Raw genomic sequence first — 21,566 nt, forward strand, 5'->3', positions numbered from 1 at the left:
GCAATTTTCAAAATGAGGTTTGTATGAGACACTTAATAACTAAAATGCCCTATCAATCTTTACCCCCTTAGAATCTAGCTTCGACACTGGGATTTCAGAAAGCCAAGCTTAGACACCACAGGGCAGTCATCAGAACTTAGATGTCAGGATAATACTGACACCACAGTCTTGGGCAGCACTTTATAGAGTTTACGAAACATATTGCTATGCACTGTTTCACTTCAACATGGCAACACCTTTGGAGAGGATCCGGGTCTGCCTGTAATTAATGAGAACCGTGGGTTGCTGTTCTCCTGTCTCACCTTGGAGGTGGCAGCATTTGTCTAACCCAGACTGGGGCCTCTGGTCATAGACTGTACATTATGCAGCACTAATGATCCAATTAATTCCTACATTAGCTGACACATCATTCCTTAAAGTTAAAATTTCCAAGTTGAAAACTTAAAAAAATGAAGTTGAAAAGGCAAAGCTGAGGGCCAGCTAGAAAGACTATACAAGGAGTCTTAATTCATTCCCATCTTCTGCCTATTATATTGACAAATACACTACTTTAATCTCTCCCTACCAGACCTCATACACCGTGGTCAAGAAGCCAGTTTATTAGAGTTTCTTTTTTCATCCACTGGTTCTGAGAAAGGTTATGGGTACAAATACCTCACAGCCAGTATTAAAGGGACATACTGACAGAAAAAAAAATTATATAGTCAGTCTTGCTAAATTAGTTTACCTAAAATTGTATGTGTGAGTGATTTTAATCAAAATCTAATTTCCCCTCTTTTTAGAGTAACTGAAATGAGATTTTTCTAATTTACTTTTTGCTGTTCAAGTTTCTCATAATTCTTCGATGGTCGTGACAGCACTGTGAACGCGCCTGCTGCTACAAAGCATTAAAAAAAAAATTAGATTTTCAAATTGATGTACTAAATTAAAAATGTTTAATGTTTCTCATCAAAAGGCACAGGAGTATATATACATGGGGCCTCCAGTACAGTTAAAGGCGCAATATTTTTTTCATCTGTTTCTTTAATTCACAACCCAGGGCAACTGTACTGTGAAAATTAACAAGCTCTAAGTAAAGGAATCCTTGTAAGCTGTGTCCTCTAAGAAGCTTCCTTTTAATTTCCTTTCATCCCTTGACATGGTGACCCTAAGGATGTCATAATAAAAACGGTTGATGGCGCCTTGGGTTTGTTTTTGGTTTATTTGCTTGTTGCATATGGTGTGGGTTTTTTTGTTTTGTTTTGTTTCCTTCTGGCCCCAGCTGGAGTTTGCCAGATGTTATTAGGGCTTGTGAGCTTCTGAATAATTGTAACTCTCAGGCTTGACTAGCTAATTCCAATGATTTAGAAAATCATATTACTCCTGTAAATTGGCTCAGTTGTTATATTAAAACCCAAGCTTCTGCCCTTAGTAGATGTTTGCTGCCTGGCTCAGAGCAAGGCTGGGCATATCCCAGGAGCCACATCTGCAGACTTGGGAAGATGACTCTGAAGGTCAAGAAGGCTTGGGAAGGGTTTTGGGTAGGTAGCTTGGTTCTCCACCTTAGTATGCATTAAATTCTCCCCAAGTAGCATGTGAAGAGTTCAGGACCCCATCATGCTGTGAAATTGAAGTTTAGATCCTTCTGAAATAATGACGGGTAAGATCCAGTTCTCAAATACTACAGACTTCTCTGCTTTTATAAAACACAGGCATGACTTCCAGCTAGGACCAAGGCAACTACTCCTATACATCCCTTCCCTCCAACACCCCTGGCACGGACAGTTAGTGAAACTGGGTCTCCAGGAAAAGAAATGGATTGGCCTAAGGCCACCCAGGAAATCCTGGCAGAACCAAGCTGAGGACCTAAGGAACTGGTATCCAGTCCAATGCTATCTCCAGCCCCATGGAAATACTCTCCTACCCAGCGAAGTAGTCTCTTGGTGTCTGGTTTGGTTCATGGCAAAACCAGCAGTCCTGACCCTACAGACAAGCACATACATGTTACCGTTTGATGCTGAGTGACCTCAGCCATCCCTCTGGATCAGGAAAGGCTAAAGAAGAGAGAAGGCAGGAACCATGGTTCCTCCATCCCTGGATGACCAAAGCCTTCAACACATTTTTTTTTTTTTTTTGGCTGCACCACGCAGCATGCCAGATCTTAGTTTCCCAACCAGGGATTAAACCCGTGCTCCCTGCAGTGGAAGCGCAGATTCTTAACCACTGGACAACCAGGGTAGTCCCAACACACTTTTCTAAAGCCAATCAGCAGCCGTAACTTGTTTTCTCTGTCCTCTCTCTCCCATCCACCCTTCATTAAACCTTATCAATTTCCCATTCTTTTTCCCCAGCTCACTTCTCTCCCTTAGGGGAAACAATTTAATGGGCTCCCTAGATAAGCAAAGCCCTGTTATATAGAAGCTACCCAAGACATGACCCTTCTAGATAATAAGGTCTTAATTCATCTGTGAAGTAAATGTCTCCAGAAAGCACCTACCTGCAAACACTAAAGGTGGGAGTTTTGGTTGCTGCCAACCAGGGGAAGAACTATTGGAAGTCATCTTGGCCCTGACATACCTTGGGTCACACCACACAGAAAGCATACCAGGCTTTGCTTCTCTGTCAACAGGTAAAGCAACAGGTCATAAAAGTGTGTGCTACCTCTTTCTAACAATACTGAAAGCAATGAAGTTATACGGCGAGGTCAGCATAGATTCTGCTTCATGGAAGGTAGTCAAGACGTTCTAGTTCCTTGGTTTTTCTTCCTTCATGTGGTCTATCAGGTGATGTTGCCTTGAGCCGAAATCCTCCTTACCCCTTCCCCCCAACCACTACCAGCAACTGGGTTTAATTTCTTGTTTCAAAAAAAAAAAAAAATCCGGGCTTCCCTGGTGGCGCAGTGGTTGAGAGTCCGCCTGCCGATGCAGGGGACACGGGTTCGTGCCCCGGTCCGGGAAGATCCCACATGCCACGGAGCGGCTGGGCCCGTGAGCCATGGCCACTGAGCCTGCGCCTCCGGAGCCTGTGCTCCACAACGGGAGAGGCCACAACAGTGAGAGGCCCGCGTACCGCAAAAAAAAAAAAAAAAAAAATCCCATTATTCTTTCTCCCTACGCACTTGTTCTGGGATTTTCAATATATCATTAGGTTATTTTGTGGTTTCTAATAATTTTGTAAATTGTTTGTTTTATGGAAGCTGCAATTAAGCCAAGTAATATTGTCTTGAGGTCATTTCTCCCTTGGAATAGTTTAAGCCTAATGAAAAGTGTGCCTTTTGCTGTCACTAGTGCTGAAAAGGTGATAGCTTCTTTCTGCGGAATGCGGTAGATACTGAAGCCCGAGGACAAAGGAAAAATTTGTTCTCCTAGAAAATAGAAATATAATTATGAAGGAATTAGCCTCCTCTACTAGGTTGTGAGCAAGCTCCTAAGGGTAGGGCTGTGTCTTATTCATCTTTGTTCAATTCTCTACAGTTTCTTCTTGGTAGGTATTCAATAAATAGATACTGACTTAAGAATTCAAAGACCTCGTTGTCAGTGACCATCAGCTGTCATTTCTGAAGCTGTAATGCTTTGCCCCATAGAGACTGGTGTTCCTGAATTATATTAAGGAGCTCTAGAGTTGAGAAGTCCTATGCGATAAGAAGATAGGAAGGGTTCTAAGGTTCTAGTTGGTACTAAGGGAAGTAGAATCTGGAGGGTAAGGGCGTAGGAGCAGAAGCCATGGCCAGTGACTCACTGAGTAAAAGAGATTCAAATCCAAAGAACCTCTTGGAGTTTTCAACATAAGCTTGCACTTCAAGCTGAACCACACAAGGAAGCAGAACTTCTGAACCAATGGTGTAAATATGAGGACAAAGCCTGCAGAGATTTCAGGATTCTAGAGCTTCGTAATGATGCTTACATCGATAAAATATACGTCTAGGAAAATCTTGTAGATACCGACTTATCATCATTCAAAACATCATAAACACTTGTCTTTAAGTTCTGATAGTAGAGAAAAATATGAGTTCAGCTTTACCTTTGCACCGACAAATTTCACATAGGGTATCATGTAAATGAGAGTCTAGTGACAAAGGTACTTGTGAAACCACTTAAGGGAACAAACTGTTTTCAAGTATTCAGGAGTTCACACTGATGTATAAACAATCAAAGTTAATTACATATCATTCTGACGCATTCACACAAAGATCTATACTTGGCAAGACACCCTGGCAACATTTTGTTAGCCTAGAATATTCACTGTGCCCATTTGAAAGTAATAAAAATGGCATTACTGAAGAACCATCTCATAATTCAAACTATTCACTGCCCCCTCTGAACGCAAACCAGGGACATTTCACTGTAAATCTTGAGAGAATTCTCTGCCTTATGAAGTGATGCTGATTGGTGCTTTAAGTAATGTTAAGTACAGGAGTTGGGATGCATTAACTAACCATAGTCTTAAACTGTTAGAACTAGTTAGGCAAACTCTAACACCCACGAAGTTAACTATTTTGCCGAGAGTCAAACAAACAGTAAGTCATAGAGTTGGGACTTGAACCGCTGTGACTCCTTCGTCCCACACTATAGTAGTTCAGAAGACTGCAGATCTGGGGCTTTACGCTGCCATCTTTTAACAAACAGTTCTGGAATAACAGAGACGGCTGCTGTGGAACAGAGACCCCCCCACTGATCACGGCATTCTAACTGCACAATAATATGGTCTACTCCTGTTCTATTCTTCCACAGAACAGCTAGACATAGTATATTTCTCCTTTTCTAAAGTATAGCTTGTACTTCTCTACCCTCCATGAGCCTGTTTTGTGGATGGGTCCAATCATACAGAGAAAACTTCTTTCCTTACTTGATAGTTACATGGGGAGATAATGTAATTTTTTTTTTCCATCTTAGCCCCAAAGCAATCAGTTGACAAGTCCAGAGTAGACTCCTGCGGTAAAGTGAAATTTAAAGACTCTCTGGGTAGCAGGTGTTTCCCTTTCAATGACAGCTTAACTGGCGATGAGTCGAGCAGGGCACTGTCGTTTCTTCCCACTGTTTGCATTCGGCTTGGAGCCAGCACAAAACCTGCCTCGGTGACGTTTCAGGTCAGACCATTATGTCAGGAATTTCCCACACAGCCAGCAGAGGGAGGGAGGGCTGCAGCCGGCACACCTGTAACTAGATTCAGAAAAGGAGGAATCAGAGGAAAGAAGGGTACTCTTGGGGCTGTGGTCCATGATGAGGGCTTTAAGGTAGCAGAAGGGAACAAACTGTGGGCTTTGCCTGAAAATGGTGGCCCATCTACATGTTTGGAGTTAAAGAAAAAGTCGTGTGATGGGATGAGTGGAGAACAACAGGACGCGTGTGTAAGGCTGTGGTGACTCATTGCCCTGTCCTTTTTTCATTCAGTAGATTTAAGTCATCAAGCTCCTTCGAGTGGCAGAGAACCTGCTAGGAAGTGCATGGGAAACGAAAAGCTAGTGTGCTTTAGCTTCTATCTTCAATAAATTTATAATCTGGAAAAGTAGGGAATAGATACACAAATAACTTTTAAGCACAGTAAAATATGACCTTAAAAGAAAGCACTTTTCGAATTTAAAAGCAGAAGAGGATACTTTTCTGATTGGGGGGTTACAGGAAAGAATTCAAGGGAAAAAGGAATTTGCTTAAAGAATGGAATTTCTATAGATTAGGGGAAATAAAAGAAGTTTTTATGTTTAGCAACCAGGATAAATCAAAGATTAGCACATGTCATGGAAATTGATCTATTTCATGTCAATATATAACCTTCTAAGGACAGCCATTTAAGAAATACCTCAAAATCTTAAAAGAATAGAATGATTCCTAAAATAATCTATATCCCCTCCTTCTACAACAGTCTTGGCACATAACCGATGATCAATATTAGGCTGTCAAAGATGAATAAGAATTGATTTTAATTAGGCTAAAGATTCACATCTGAGGAAAGTTGATATTCAGGAGAAGTTGGATTGATCAGCGGTGGAGCCGATGAAAAGGCAGATGTTGGACATCGCCATTCAGAGCATTTGATCTTTCTCAGGGGCCCCTGGGCAGATTAATGCAGTCAGTAGAAATGAACAAATAAGGGTATTTCAGGTACAAACTACCAAGACTTAGTTTTGTGAATGAGTGTTTAAAGGCTTCAGGCTACTAAAAGCAGTGAATTCTCCTACTTAAGTTTCTAGGCACACCTAGAAAACTTCACATTATAATCTGGTTCCCATGAAGTTTTTCTACAGAGAGAAGATATGCTGTCAAGTGGAAGTGAATATTTGTTCTCTTTAATCATTCTATGTCTCACCGTAAATTAATAAATTGCCATTGTGTTTGAAGTATTAGAGTCTGATGAACTTTGTATCCTGATTTTTCCAGCATGGCTGAGTTCAGTCATTTCTGGGACACCAAAAGGATCAGGCTTCTGGGTTTCGGTGCTGAAAGCAGGATGCTGGGCCATGGGCAATCCAGCAAGTTCACAGCATCATGAAAGATCTCTCAGGAGCCTACTGACATCCTTTAATTAGCCGATGGGAATGTACTATGCTGAACCACACTGTACATTTTGGGAAAATTAAATTGAAATTCAATAAATTTTAGCCAACTTTCCAAGATGAGAAGATGAACTTTCAAACTGGCAATGGAAATATTAAAAGCCTTCCTTTCCTGTACTGATTGAAAGACAATCATAGCAGAGTATAATACTGAGAGCTTGTGCTCTGAGGTTAAACTGCCTGGGTTCCAAGCAGCTCTGCCACCCACTGGCTATGCAACCTTAAGACAGTAATTTGATGTCCCTTCCAGTTTCTTCATCAGTAAAGTGATGAGATATTTATTTAAATAATTATTAAATTTTATTACTATTATTTATCATGAGCTAAAGACGAATAATACTATTTACCTTGTAGGATTAAATGAGTTAGTGTTTGTAAATATTTCAGATAGCAGCTGCTAATTTTTTTTTTTAAAAAACTGACAATACCAAGTGCTGAAAAATAGGCAGAGCAACTGGAACTCTCATACGTTACTACTGGGAATGCAAAATGGTACAGCAACTTTGGAAAACACTTTGGTGGCTTCTTATAAAGTTGATATTAAGCATATGACCCAGTAATCTCATTCCTAGGTATTTGCACAAAGGAAATGAAAACTTATGTTCACATACAAATCTGTATACACCTACTGTATAGCACAGGGAACTATATTCAATATCTTGTAATAACCTATAATGGAAAAGAATATATATATGTGTGTATATATATGTTTGTGTATATATATGTATGCATAACTGAATCACTCTGCTGTACACCTGAAACTAACAACACTGTAAATCAACTATACTTCAATTAAAAAAAAAAAAAGATGGCTTCCCTGGTGGCGCAGTGGTTGAGAGTCCACCTGCCGATGCAGGTTACGTGGGTTCGTGCCCCCGTCTGGGAAGATCCCACATTCTGTGGAGCGGCTGGGCCCGTGAGCCATGGCCACTGAGCCTGCGCGTCCGGAGCCTGTGCTCCGCAACGGAAGAGGCCACGACAGTGAGAGGCCCGCGTACCACAAAAAAAAAAAAAAGAAAAAAACAATTGCAGTGTGTCCATACAATGGACTATTACTCAAAAATAAAAAGAAATAAAGTACTAATACAACAACAGCAAAATTTACATGCAAATGTTTGTAGCTGCTTTATTCAAAATTGTTAAAAACTGGAAATAACTCAAGTGTTCTTCAGTTAAGGAATGGATAAACACACTGTTGTACATCCACGTAATTGAATACTGCTCATAAATAAAAAAGAGCAAACCACTGATCCACACAACTTGAATCTCAAATGCATTATGCTAAGTAAAAGAAGCCAGACCCTAAAGGCTATATGCTGCATGATTGCAATTAGATGACATTATGGAAAAAGCAAAAACTAAGTACAGGAACAAAAAACAGATCAATGGCTTCCAGGAACTAGAGGTTGAGAGTATAGGAACTTACCACAAAGGAGCACAAGGACATCTGCAGTTCTGGAACCGTTCTGTATCTTGATGACAGTGGTGGTTACACTACTACACTACATATAGACCTGTACACCAAAAATAGTAAATTTTATCTCAATAACCGTACATGTAAAAGACAGGGAGGGACTTTTCTGGTGGTCCAGTGGTAAAGAATCCGCCTTCCAATGCCGGGGACGCAGGTTCCCTGGTCAGGGAACTGAGATCCCACGTGCTGTGGGGCAGCTAAACCCACGCGCCACAATTACTGAGCTTGCGTGCCTCAACTAGAGAGCCCACCTGTCGCAAACTACAGAGCCCATGCGCCCTGGAGGCCATGCACCACAAATAGAGAAGAGAAAACCCACATGCCACAACTAGAGAGAAGCCCACACGCCACAGTGAAAGATCCCGCATGCTGCAACTAAGACCCGACACAGCCATAAATAAATAAATAAAGTTAAATAAATAAATAAAAGACAAGGAGACAGATAGTAACACAGTGTCTGGCATATAGCAATATAGTAAGCACTATAGAAATATTTGTTAAATAAAAAATTAAACCTTTTCTTTGACATGTCCCATATAATAATACAACTGTAATGTCTAAAAAATATCAGTAGAATTGTTATCTCCTAAGTTCTAAGAGGATAATAACTGGAGTAGATCATTACATAAGTAATTCATGTTCCTTATGAGAAAAAAATAGAAGAGGTAGATAAGTAAGAGGAAAAACAATCACCCATAATTCTATCATCTAAACATAACCACAGTTGAAAACTAATTCATAGCCTGCCAGACTTTTTCCTATACATGAAAAAAAAATTTTTAATGATAAAATGGTTTCATATCATACACTTTGTTTCGAAGCTGCTTTTCCACTTAGCATTATATTCTGAAAAAATATAGATCTGCATCCTCCGTGTTCCTGATTGCTAATTTATGCTACCAAGTCTCTGTTGCTGAACACTTACTTTGACTCCAATTTTTGGTAGTATAAGCCAAACTGTGTGGAATATCCCTGGTATATTCAACACATATTTATACACACATTATTTCTTCTTGGTAAACTCCTAGAATGGGAATTGCTGTATTTTTATAAATGTACATTATACCATTTTTCATTCGTATTGCCAAGTTGTTCTCCAGAAGATTAGATAATTTACTTACAGCAGCTGTGAATGAGAGCTGGGGCTGTGTTTCAGCGGTCCTTTTCTTTTAAGATCTGACAGATCTTTTTACCTAATGACTTTGTAGATTATATATGTTCATTTTTTTATTGAAAGATTATTAAGTCAACCTTAAACACTATGAAAATGTACCATGTTTTTATTGGGTATCAAGTGATGTAAAACATAATTAGGAAGGTAAATCAACTGGAGCATCTAAAGTAACTTTTGGATTATTTGGGGGTATCAGCTATATTCCTGCTGACTACCCTTACTGGGTAATTTGGGGAGAAGTGACTTCATTTTGTAAGGGGCGGACACTCCTTAGAAAAATGGTAGTGTTTTATTGTGAGTGTTTCCAGGACAATCAATCATGACATTTTCCAGCCTGGCTTTACTCTTTAGCATATTTATAAATGGTCTTGAGTTATACTCATCACAGTGGCCTTGCCATTTGGGGCAGGGCCCTAAATCAATGACTGACTACTTTCTTCTATGGTAGACAAATGGATAGTGTCTGCATTTCCTTGGTCTATTTAAGTCAAATAGTTTGAAAGCCAATAAAGAAGCACTATCGGCTACAATCTCCCTGAAGCTACGAGCAAATAAACAAAACTCTGAATTCCATTCTCCACAAAGGATCTGTTCTTTACTTTGTAAATCTTATGTTTCATCACCGTACTCCAGTCCCTCATTAAATCCTAATATGGTTTTGCAACACAACTCTAGGCTCATTTCAAGTAAGTCTTGATCAAGAGAAGTGAAAGCCAATTGCATTTTCAACAACTCAGAAGACCAGAAATAGTAAGTAAAAATAAATGTATACTTTGCTCAGCCAGAAAAATTGGGTCACTTCAGGGAAATGGCATATACACCTGCTAGCCTGTAATTTCCTAAGAAGATATTGCTTATAAGACCTTGAATTACTCTCCTTAAAATCTGAACTTTCCAAATAATTAGATTCTAATTCACCCAACATTAATATAATTCAGAAGATTTATTTGTCAATTACCCCACAGAGATGGAAATAGTAACCTGATAAGAGTGTTTCTGTAATACATTCATTAATTACATAATGCAATTAGGATTGTTTTTTAATTAATGTATATTAACATTCAACTCTGTGCCAGGCATTGTTTTAGGTGGTGGGGACAGACACATGCCCCAGCAATAAATCTCCATTGTCATGGAAGGCTAAGGACCAGTCGCTTTGAGACGGAGGGAACCTAATGCTTGCTCATGATGTAATGGTGACTGGACAGAAAGCAAACTGAGTACCTCTCTTCCCTGGCTGGTCACTCAGCCCTTCAGTGCCCTGATAATTGGAACATTTTAACTCCACATGCTCTGGGAAAATGATTTGAGCTAAAATAGTTTCAGCTGCTTTGAAAATGATGGTGCCAGTGTGACTGAAATAATAATAGTAGATATTTCTGAATTATTAGAACGAATGATTTATCCTAATTGCTCAACTCTTCGCTGAGATGAGGGTGGATGGGATGACAGTTGAGGGGCCTGTTCCATGTGAGTGTACCTAAAAACCTTCTTTGGGCCTTGGAAAACTGCCAGGCCTCCTGTGCCTCCTGCAAAAAGTTTTGCAGGAGAAAAAAATACCTTAACTTGTCTTCTGCTCTACCTTCATTGGAATCCGTTGAGAAATCTGAGAGCAATGCCCTTGCGATTGAAACAAAGATAAATGATCAGGAAAGTGGAGAAAAAGAGAGAGGGGTGCCTAGCCACGATTTTCCTCACAACAAGTCTGAAGAAAAAATTATCTGTGCTTCATAATTACTGTTTCCAATAGTTCAAGGTTTCATCACAGCCTCTGTTTCCTTTTCATTACAGTATTTCTCTCCATGATATTTATTCACAGCATGTTGGTCTTAAGACTCATGAAGTCTTAGAGCCCAAAGATGCCTTGGAGCACACCTAAACTAAATCCCTGATTTTACAGAGGTGTTCCTTGGCCTGCCCCACTAGTTCTCGATGGAAACTACATGGCTAGTTATTGAGGGAAAATGGGCAGCTTTCCATCTCCTGAACCCCCATCTGGGCTCTTCCAACAGTACACATGACCTGTTTCACTGTTCCCATTTTCAAATCTGATGGTACTTGTAAAGCTTTAAGGGGACTATACCTTAACTCCTCCAAAAGTGCTACTTGTGTCTAATTATATAACCTTAGATCTTCTGTTAACATTACTCAAAGATGTCACCTTCAATTTCCTACACTGAACCTTCAGTGTCAATCAAAAAGCAAGTTGTTAATAATCATCAGTATAATAATAAGAAAATACTTCTAGGATAAAAATGGACCTTTTTTTTTGTCAAAATCTCACACTAAAAATGTTTACTCTATGGATCAGCACTTCTGGAGTCCAGTAATTTGTGTAGCGTAAAAATGCTTAAACTCTAAAAAAGGAAATACCAAAAAATACATTCATTCCAGTTTTACCTGTATTGTGAAATTTAATACATATCTTGGAATAATCTGAAGATGTGTAAATCATGGTAAGAGCCAATAGAGAAGGTGTGTATAAAAATACAGAGAGAATATGTCCAGGATTTCCAAGAAAGAAGAGGAGTCTCTTTACTGGGCTGATAAGAAATGCTTCCTGGCAGAGGTAGCATTTATGCTAGACCTTAAAGAATAAGATTTGGGCAGGAGACATTACTGATGGATGCGTCTTTGATATAAAGGGAAGAGCCGGGTAACAGGAAACTGCAGGGTTTGCCTAACAAAAGATGAGATTCTAAACGACCGAGTTATTGGATGCACTCAAGTGCACAGTGGGAGAAAAGACTCCAGTTATAATAGGAAGATACTTTGTGCAGGGCATTAAAGGCCAAACTTTGGAGTTCTTTTTTTTTTTTCTTCCTAATTTGGTGGGCATTTCAGACTTCAGGAAGGCGAGGATACATTTACAGAACCATTTGTTCCATTTACAAAGTCTTGCCCCAGTGGATTTCGCATCCTGTTTGTAGTTTCATTGCTTTATTGATCCACTAGCAATGACCTCATTATGTTTGGGTGGACAAGAATCAGGGAGTCTGCAGCCTATTTTGGTGTAGTCGAAAGTTGATCCAAACACCTCTGTGGTTCCAGGAACTGAGCTTTGGCCGTCCTTCACCCGGCAGGAAAGCTTTGAGAGTTAACAGATTAGGTGTCATCATTTAATTGAACTTTATTTTTATAACCTTCCAAAGATTGTTGTGGTTATTACTGACACCACTTTAAACAATTAGAATAAAATGTTCCAAATCCAGGATATCCAGAACCTCAGCCTAGAGTCTCAGAAGGATCATCGTCTCAACTCTATGTCCGAGGACTTCTATGACCGTAATGAAGAAAGAGGCTTTTTGAACATTTTCCTGGACCTCATCTTGTTTGGGATTTATCTATTCCCCCAGGGAGCTGACAGTCCAGGATTAACCCTTTGTGTGGGCAGCAGAAGTCTGGCACATACATCTATGTCTTATCGCTGTTTCTCCACCTCTCTAATGAAACCCCTGAGACGACTCACCTCAGTCATTGGCGTATGCCAATGAACCATAGGAAGTGCACCCACATACCAGTCTTCGAGATTCAATCTCCCTCCAGTTTCAGCTCTACTTGGACGTGGGCAGAAACGTTTTTGTCCTTCTTTAGATTTGGTCTTAGACCGAAAGCCCCTTTTCTGGGCAGGGGATGATGTTGAGTTTTCCCCCCATTTCACAGCGATTCTATTGGTTCCTCCTCCTCTTGGGTGTCTCTTCCTTAGCTCCCCAGCACAGTGTGCTGCCAATGGAGCTGAAACATCTGAAAAAAAAAAACCAAAAAAAACTTCCTGCGGAGAGCTAAGTATAAGTCGTTGTCTGCTCACTTGCTAAGGAAGGCTTTGGCCAACTCAAGTTCAGCAAGAATCAAACTATTCAGGCTGGGCTTCCCTGGTGGCGCAGTGGTTGAGAGTCTGCCTGCCGTTGCAGGGGACACACATTAGTCCCCCGGTCCGGGAAGATCCCACATGCCACGGAGCGGCTGGGCCCGTGAGCCATGGCTGCTCAGCCTGCGCGTCCGGAGCCTGTGCTCCGCGACGGGAGAGGCCACAGAGGTAAGAGACCCGCGTACCACAAAAATAAATAAATAAATAAAAACTATTCAGGCTGTATCTTCAAAGGAAGAGCAGCATTTTCTACCATGTTCTAATTGTTCTTAATCAAAGTGCATTCTTACACATAGATATCCACTTTCATTTGCTTAGTTAGGTATGATTTAATTTAAATATTGGATGCTACAGAATAACAGAATGCTTAAAACCTTCCGTACTAATTGTATTACATGTTAAATATCTCTGGTGTCAGTGATCACAGTGCCAAATTCTGAGCAGGTTACAAACGAAATCTGAGATGACTTCTATAGCCTAAGCTAGAGTAAAGATCATATATTTTTTCCTCCCTAAACCGATGCTAGAATAATCTAGCCAGTTATTTTCAACTCCAGGGTGCAAAGTAATAGCAGTTCTCTTTATGGATATGTGATGTGAACTATTGACAAAATTACCCTGTAATTACTGTGTGGAGTCAAGGTAATTACATAGCAATTGTCCTATAATGATTAGATTTTGTATCTGATTTATAAACTGCAGTATGAATTACATGGTAATTAATACTAGGTCTTCCTGGTGTGATTTAGTTATTATTCATTAGTTCATTAATAAATCTTGTCTTCACACAAATCAGTGTGTTTCAACAATAGAAATCACTATTTAAACATCTAAGCCTTGGGAATCTGACTCGTGCATTAAATAACTCCCAAAAAAGCTATATATGGTTTGACAAACTTAACCAAAGAAATGCTCAACCGTGATCTTAATCCAAATTACAACATGTAGGAAATACACACCCATACCCACCCACAGATGTATATATTTATACTTTATATATATTTATTTCTGTAGACTACCACCAGTTCCACATCTGTTCCTACCAAGCTGATGAATGTGGGGTGTTGCTTACTATAAAGCCAATGAGTGAAAACAATTCTATCAAACATCACTTAAAATGTTTTCCTTCAGTCGTCTTCAACTTGGTCACACGTTATAATCACCTGGGGAGCTTTAAAATACTGATTTTTGGATCTACCCCCAGAGACTCTGATTTAATTGGTCTGGGGTAGAGCTGAGGCATTGGAAGTTTAAAAAGTTCCCTAGGTGACTGCAATGTGTAACCCAGATGATTTTTATTTGCAGCCCATATTGAGCACCACTGACTTTGAAATATCGTTAGAGATAAGACCTAAAGGTTGCTGAATATTTGCAATTTCCAAAACTCTGAAGCTAATTTTTGTTCTATAGCTCACAGTTTTTGGACAAAAGAGTCAAAGAGTTTTAAATACATCACTATTGGTAATAAAGCTTATGTGGCTTGCCCTACCTTGCTAAATGTGTTCTATAGCATATGTTAATTTAATTATCCATTTAAAAAAATCTTATCAAAGTATCTATGTACATATTTTAAAAAGTCAAATAGTGCCATGGGGCTTATAATAGAAATAAATAGTTTCTCCCACTTCGATACCTAATCTGTAGAGGCAATCAATGTTAACTCTTTTACGTGTATCTAAATAATATGCTTATACCGCTATACCTGATTTTACAGTTTGATACTTTATCATTTGACGTCCTATTCACCCAACTCATTTTCCCACCACACACACCACACCGTCTACCAACCTCCCAAAGCACTTAAATCACGATGTTGGTTAAATCAATAGTAAGCAATTATGATGGTAAATAGCCTTGACATCTGTAACTTGCACTACAACACTGTTTATAATTGACTCATGGAAAGAGGTGTATTTGTTCAATATTCCATGTGCCTATCAGTAATTCCTCTCCTGAAATATCCAACGGAACTCTAAAACATTTTTAATAATAAAAAGGTAACAACAATTGAGCTCTTAGGTACCAGAAACTATTTTAAGCATTCCACATGTATGAATTTAATCCTCACCTCAACACCATGTGGTAGGACTATTATTCCACTTTGCAAAAAAAGGAGAACTGAGTGAAATAATTTGGCTACATGGATAGTCAGTGATGAAACTGAGTTGAAACCCAGGCATTCTGGCTTCTGACAGCTTGAGCTCTTCACTCTCACAAAATGCACAGATGAAGAACCTCATTCACCCCTGCCTGGCGATGCTGCAGTAGGGAAGAGTTGCTTTTCAAAATTCTGCCCTGTTATCTACCTGGGACTTCCTTATACCCTTATCATGGGAATGTCCCTCACCGCCCTCCTATGGGCATCTTGTTTTCTGGACCTCATGCCATATTCTTTCTCGTGCTGGACCCTTTTTTTTTCACCTCACCATGTGGCATGCGGGATCTTATTTCCCCAACCAGAGATCCAACCCGCACCCCCTGCAGTGGAAGCACAGAGTCTTAAGCACTGAACTGCCAGGAAAGTCCCCTCTCTTTTAATAGAACATGGTCTCTTGTAAATGCCTGATAAAAGGGAAAGGGAGGTAAAAGTTTTGAGACATGAGTATCTAAAATATCTTTACTTTGCCGGCACACTTCGTTGATATTTTTGGCCAGTAACTTCGTTTCCTTTTGCTGCTGTAACATATGACCACCAACCTAGTGGCTTAAAATATAAATGTGTTATTACAGTTTCAGAAGTCAGAAGTCTCAAATAAGCCCTTCAGGACTACTTTCCTGTGAACAGTTCCGGCGGAGAATCCTTTCCCTTGGCCGTTCCAGCTTCCAGAAGCCTCCTGCATCCTTTGGCTTTGGCTCCCTTTTCCCGTCTTCAAAACTAGCAACTAGATCTTCAAACCTCTTTCTCTCTGCCCAATTGCTTCATCTTCACATTGTCTTCTTACCTTCCTGGGATGCTCTGGAGAAGCCCAGTACCAATTCGATTCCTGATCTTGAGTTTGTGACCTGTTTTTTTTTGCTCTTCGGAAACTTTCAAGTGAAGTTCTCTTATGACTTTTCAACGCACAATGAATACCTTGGTGCAAGATTTTTTCCATTAATTATAATGAGTACTTAGTAGACCCTTTATATATGAAAACTCATGCTTTTCAGTTCAGAGAAATTGTAATAAATTATTTCCTTGATATCCCGTCTACATTTTCTCTTTCATTCTAAATTCCTGTAGCTGAAGACAGGGCTCTTAAATTGGGCCCCCAGTTTTTATCATTTTGTCATTTCATACATTTGGGGAGTTTTCTTCAATTTTAACTTCTAACTCTTCAATTGGCTTTTTTTTTTCTCATTTCTGGGGTTATATTTTTGCATCCCAAGAGTTCTGCCTGGTTCTCTTACATTGTTTTTCTGGTTTTTTTGTTGTTGTCATAGTTGCTATTGTTGTTTTTGGTAAGACTGTCCTATTTTTGTTTTATGGACATGATATCTGCTTTTATGGATCTGAGAATATGGATCACAACTATGCTGGTTGTTCCGTGTGTATTATTTTTAGCTCTCTGCATTGTTTCAGTATTCTCAAATTTACTCGTATTCACTTGGGTTGATTTTTGACATTGTCATGTTTGGACCATTTCTTGATTGTGCAATGATCCTTGGCTTAATGTAATATTGAGTACTGAAGCACTGAGCAGCAAAATGGAACTTCTGTGTGTAAGGTAGACAGTCAATAAATGAGCTCCACTATCATCTGTCAGAGCCCAACCTTTTCACTGGGGGGACATCCAAATGTCAGTAGCTATAGTATTTTTTCTAGGATCAGCCAACTTCAGCAGAGAAGAATGCCCCAATTTTCTACTCTTGCCAACGTAAAGGCAATAGGTACCTGGCTGCAAGCATTCTTGGAAAGGTGAGGGCTGAGAGATGGAAGGGGAAACCATGGGTTCTGACATTTTAGGGTACAGATTCTCACCTCATGTCCCCTGTTCTCATTAAGGTAAATTGCTCCCGCTCATTTCTATGCCAGTTGTCCCAAAATCCAGATTCTCAAGGGTTCAGTTTCTCTAGAAAAACCACCTGTCTTCAACAAGTGTTTAGAAGGCATCCTGGATTTGCCCCTCCTGCAGACCTTATTCAATCCTCCTGTTCTCTCCTCATCCTTTATCCCTACTTTCAGGTACCTGGTCCCTCAGTTTCCTAAGGTTTTCCATGTAGTCCTGCAGCAGGAACTGACTGGCTTCTTGTTGGCCTACCCTTCTGCAAACTCTTCGTTTCAGATTTTCCTGCTCTTTTTAGATTTCTATGTTTCCATCTATAAAGGGGGAAAGTGTTCCATATTTCAAAAATATTGTTTGATTAATTTTGTCAGCTCTCACATTATTTTTGTCCTTAGGGGTTTAAAGATTTTTTTCCCCTCCAAGTGGGATTTCCAGAGGTATAAACAGATGTTCAGTTTGCCAGGTTTAATAGAAAAACTCCAATAGTTCAGGCTAGGTCTTGGTAGGGAAAAGAAGACAAACTCAAGCTGGATAACAGGAAAGTTTAATGAAGTTGTCCCTTTAGGAAGGTATGAACAAAGATGGCTTAGCAATCTGCTAATGACATCATGAGCCATTAGTACCCCTAAGGATAATGAACAAAAATAGAGAGATGTTACCAGAACTCAAAGAAAACTCTGCATGGTGAGAGCTTTCGGATGGAGGATGTGACCTATTACATCATCAAAATGACCACAATTCTTTTCTTGTGCAAGGGCATACCACGCTCTTTGCAATGCAGTTTTGTAGTTCTTTTTACTAAAAGCCAGAATCTCCCCCCGACCCGCCTCTTGAATATGGATTGATCTTGTGTTGTATTAGCCAATAGAGTGTAGCAGAAGTGAAGATGAGGCCCCAAGACACCTGATGTGTTTCACGTGCTCCTTTAAAACCACCCCCCCCCAACCCCAGCTTCCATGAGAATGACTGAGAGCCTTGCTGGATGATAAGACACATATATCCTTATCTCCCTTGCCCCACCTGACAGTTAGCCAACTACCAAATTTCTCAGGGAAGCCATCCTGAGCCAGTCAGTACCCAGCCAACCTACCAACTGACTGCAGATTCCACAATGACTTGGCCAAGCCAGGCTCAGACCGGAGCCAGCCAACTGAGCCCAACATAATTTTCCACCCCACAGAACCATGAGCCTTAAATGGCTTTTTAAGTCATTAAATTGGGGAAAACTTTTATTTGCAGCAATAGATGATTGACATAAACTTTTAGTCAAGAGAAACAGCCAAGGTACGAAGTCATAAGAATAAGTGTTCTGACTTACTCTTTCTGTCCTTTGGATCACCTGTGAGTGCCTGCTATTCATCTAACAGCAGAGTGACAGAACCCATTCATGGGTTTCATATAGGTCAGCCTCCCAAGGCACACAACAGGATGAAGAAAGTTAGAGAGGGGGCCTGGAAGAAGAAAACCGGAGAGACACACCATACCCACTCATCTGTTTTTCTAATTCAAAGAATATCTAGAGCTTTTGACCAAGTGTCTGCAGTTACACTGGAGCCTCCAAAAAGAATCACAAAACAAGATTTGGGAACAAAGAAATTTTAGCTAATAGCAATAGGAAAAGAATGGGAAGGAGTGTATTTATTCCAAGTCTACTTTCTTGTATAGACTCAGGTCAAGGATTATTATCTTGTACTGCCTTCTCAACACATATTTATAATAATACATTATAAATTAGAGGGAATTCCCTGGTGGTCCAGTGGTTAGGACTCAGTGCTTTCACTGTGGTGGCCTGGGTTCAATCCCTACTCAGGGAACTAAGATCCTGCAAGCTGCACAGCACAGCCAAAATTTTAAAAAATATATATATATACATACATTATAAATTATACACCCAAGGTAGGATCCGTTTAAAATATTACGGTATGCCTCAATTAAATAAAAATCCAGCTAACCTAACAAAATTCAAATTACAGTCACACTTCATGTTTTTTTAAAAAGTGTGAGAATAGTAATCAGTGTGGATTAGGTGTGGCTGCAAGCGATAGAAAACCTGAAATAACATGACTTAAATAAATTAGAAATGTATTTTTCTCACACAGAAATGATGTCTAGAGGTAAATGGTTCAGGGCTGGGCTTATTCTAACTGGTCATTTCACCATGCTCAACACGAGGCTTCTACATCATGGTCCTAAATGCCTGTACACTCCAGGCATCACATCTGTACACCAGGCAGTAAGAAGGGGAGGATGGAGTAACAGAAGAGCTTATCTGTCCCCTATGGACACTTCCCTTAAGCCAAATATATCTCTCCAACTTGCATTCCCTGTTCAGAACTTAGTAACCTGATGGCCCCTGGATACAAATAAGGCTAGGAAATACACACTTTATTCTATAAGGTCATGTGCTCAGTTGGAAACTTGGGGCCGAGTATAAGGGGGAAAAAAGAAAAGCAGATAATAGAGAACAAACCATAAGTAGTCTCCTACTCAACTTTTATTAACTAATGTTAATTATTGGCCCACAACCCAACTACTAAGGTCATGTTATAATCAATACAGAGTCTACTTGGTGGCCTATGTATATCGAGTCTACAGTAAAGACTTCAAGGTGATCAGATTGATCATTTGAAACCTGTGAACATCTTTAATTATCAAGGATTCCATTTTTTATATAAATAGTTCATGCAGCTCAATATTAAAAAAAAACAAACAACCCAATCCAAAAATGGGCAGAAGACCTAAATAGACATTTCTCCAAAGAAGACATACAGATGGCCAAGAAGCACATGAAAACTGCTCAACATCACTAATTATTACAGAAATGCAAATCAAAACTACAATGAGGTATCACCTCACACCAGTTAGAATGGGCATCATCAGAAAATCTACAAACAACCAATGCTGGAGAGGGTGTGGAGAAAAGGGAACCCTCCTGCACTGTTGGTGGGAACGTAAATCGATACAGCCACTATGGAGAACAGTATGGAGGTTCCTTAAAAAACTAAAAATAGAATTACCATATGACCCATAATTCCACTACTGGGCATATACCCAGAGAAAACCATAATTCAAAAAGACACATGCACCCCAATGTTCATTGCAGCACTATTTACAATAGCCAGGTCATGGAAGCAACCTAAATGCCATAGACACATGAATGGATAAAGAAGATGTGGTACATATATACAATGCAATATTACTCAGCCATAAAAAGGAACAAAATTGGGTCATTCGTAGAGACGTGGATGGATCTAGAGACTGTCATACTAAGTGAAGTAAGTCAGAAAGAGAAAAACAAATATCATATATTAAAGCACACATGTGGAACCTAGAAAAATGGTACAGATGAACCGGTTTGCAGGGCAGAGATAGAGACACAGATGTAGAGAACAAACATAAGGACACCAGGGGGGAAAGTAGAAGGCAGGGGGTGGTGGTGGTGGGATGAATCGGGAGATTGGGATTGACTTGTATACACTAATATGTATAAAATGGATAACTACTAAGAACCTGCTGTATAAATAATAAATAAAATAAAATTCAAAAAAAAAGGATTCCATTTTTATGGGTGACACTGAATTTACTAAGGCAGGAATGTGGACAAGAGTGGTTTGGTGCTGCTTTGTTTTGGTAAGAATGGTTCAACAGGCTCTTCTATTTGACCCACTGTAAACATTAGAGATAATTTTGGCTGCAAGTTATAGAATAGTGGCTTAAATTTTGTAGAAACGTATTTCTCTCATGTACAAAAGTCTAACAGTGTACAGTCCTGGATGTAAGTATGACTTCACAAAGACATCAGGAACCCAGGACCCTTCTTTTCTTTTTTCTCCGCCATCTTTATCCCGTGGCTTCCACCTATGATGGGAGATATTTACTCAGGTTCCACCTGTCACATACATGTCCCAGCTGGCAGGAAGTAAACAAGGGCAGTGCATACCTCCCCTTTTAGTGGCATTTAATGGCCAGTGGAGGGTGGCAGGCTTTGCAAGTGAGTAGAGGAAGGGGAAGAAATAGAATAAGATCCACCAAGTGTTGATAACTGTTAAAGCTGGGCAACACGCACCTAGAGATTTATTGTATTATTCTCTCTACTTTTCTAAAAGTTTGAAATTTTCCACAAGATAAAATTTAATCAAATAAAATGAAAAATAGCAAAAGGATACCCCTGGAAGCTTCAAGTGGCTCCTCTTTATATACCAAGAGCTAAACTTTATCACATGCCCACATCTAGCTGAAAGGAAGGCTGGATAATGCAGTCATTAGTCCTTGGGTCCATGTGCCCAGTTACAAAGAGCTTTAGTTTATCACATAGAAAGAAAGGGAGCATCGATATTGGGGGACCATTGACAGCCTCTGCTATCCTCATATATGAAAGACTATAGGCCCAAAGTTAATCATTAGTATCTGTCTTATAATCCCCTCCATAAAATGAAGATGGCAGTACTGTTCAGCATGTACATAAAATGATGTAACAACAGAAAAATGGGGCCAGAGTACCTGACTGGTGGTAGACACTTGATATATGTTAACTT

The sequence above is a fragment of the Lipotes vexillifer genome, unplaced genomic scaffold (assembly GCF_000442215.2).
Source record: "Lipotes vexillifer unplaced genomic scaffold, Lipotes_vexillifer_v1.1 scaffold74, whole genome shotgun sequence".
NCBI classification, from domain to species: domain Eukaryota; kingdom Metazoa; phylum Chordata; class Mammalia; order Artiodactyla; family Lipotidae; genus Lipotes; species Lipotes vexillifer.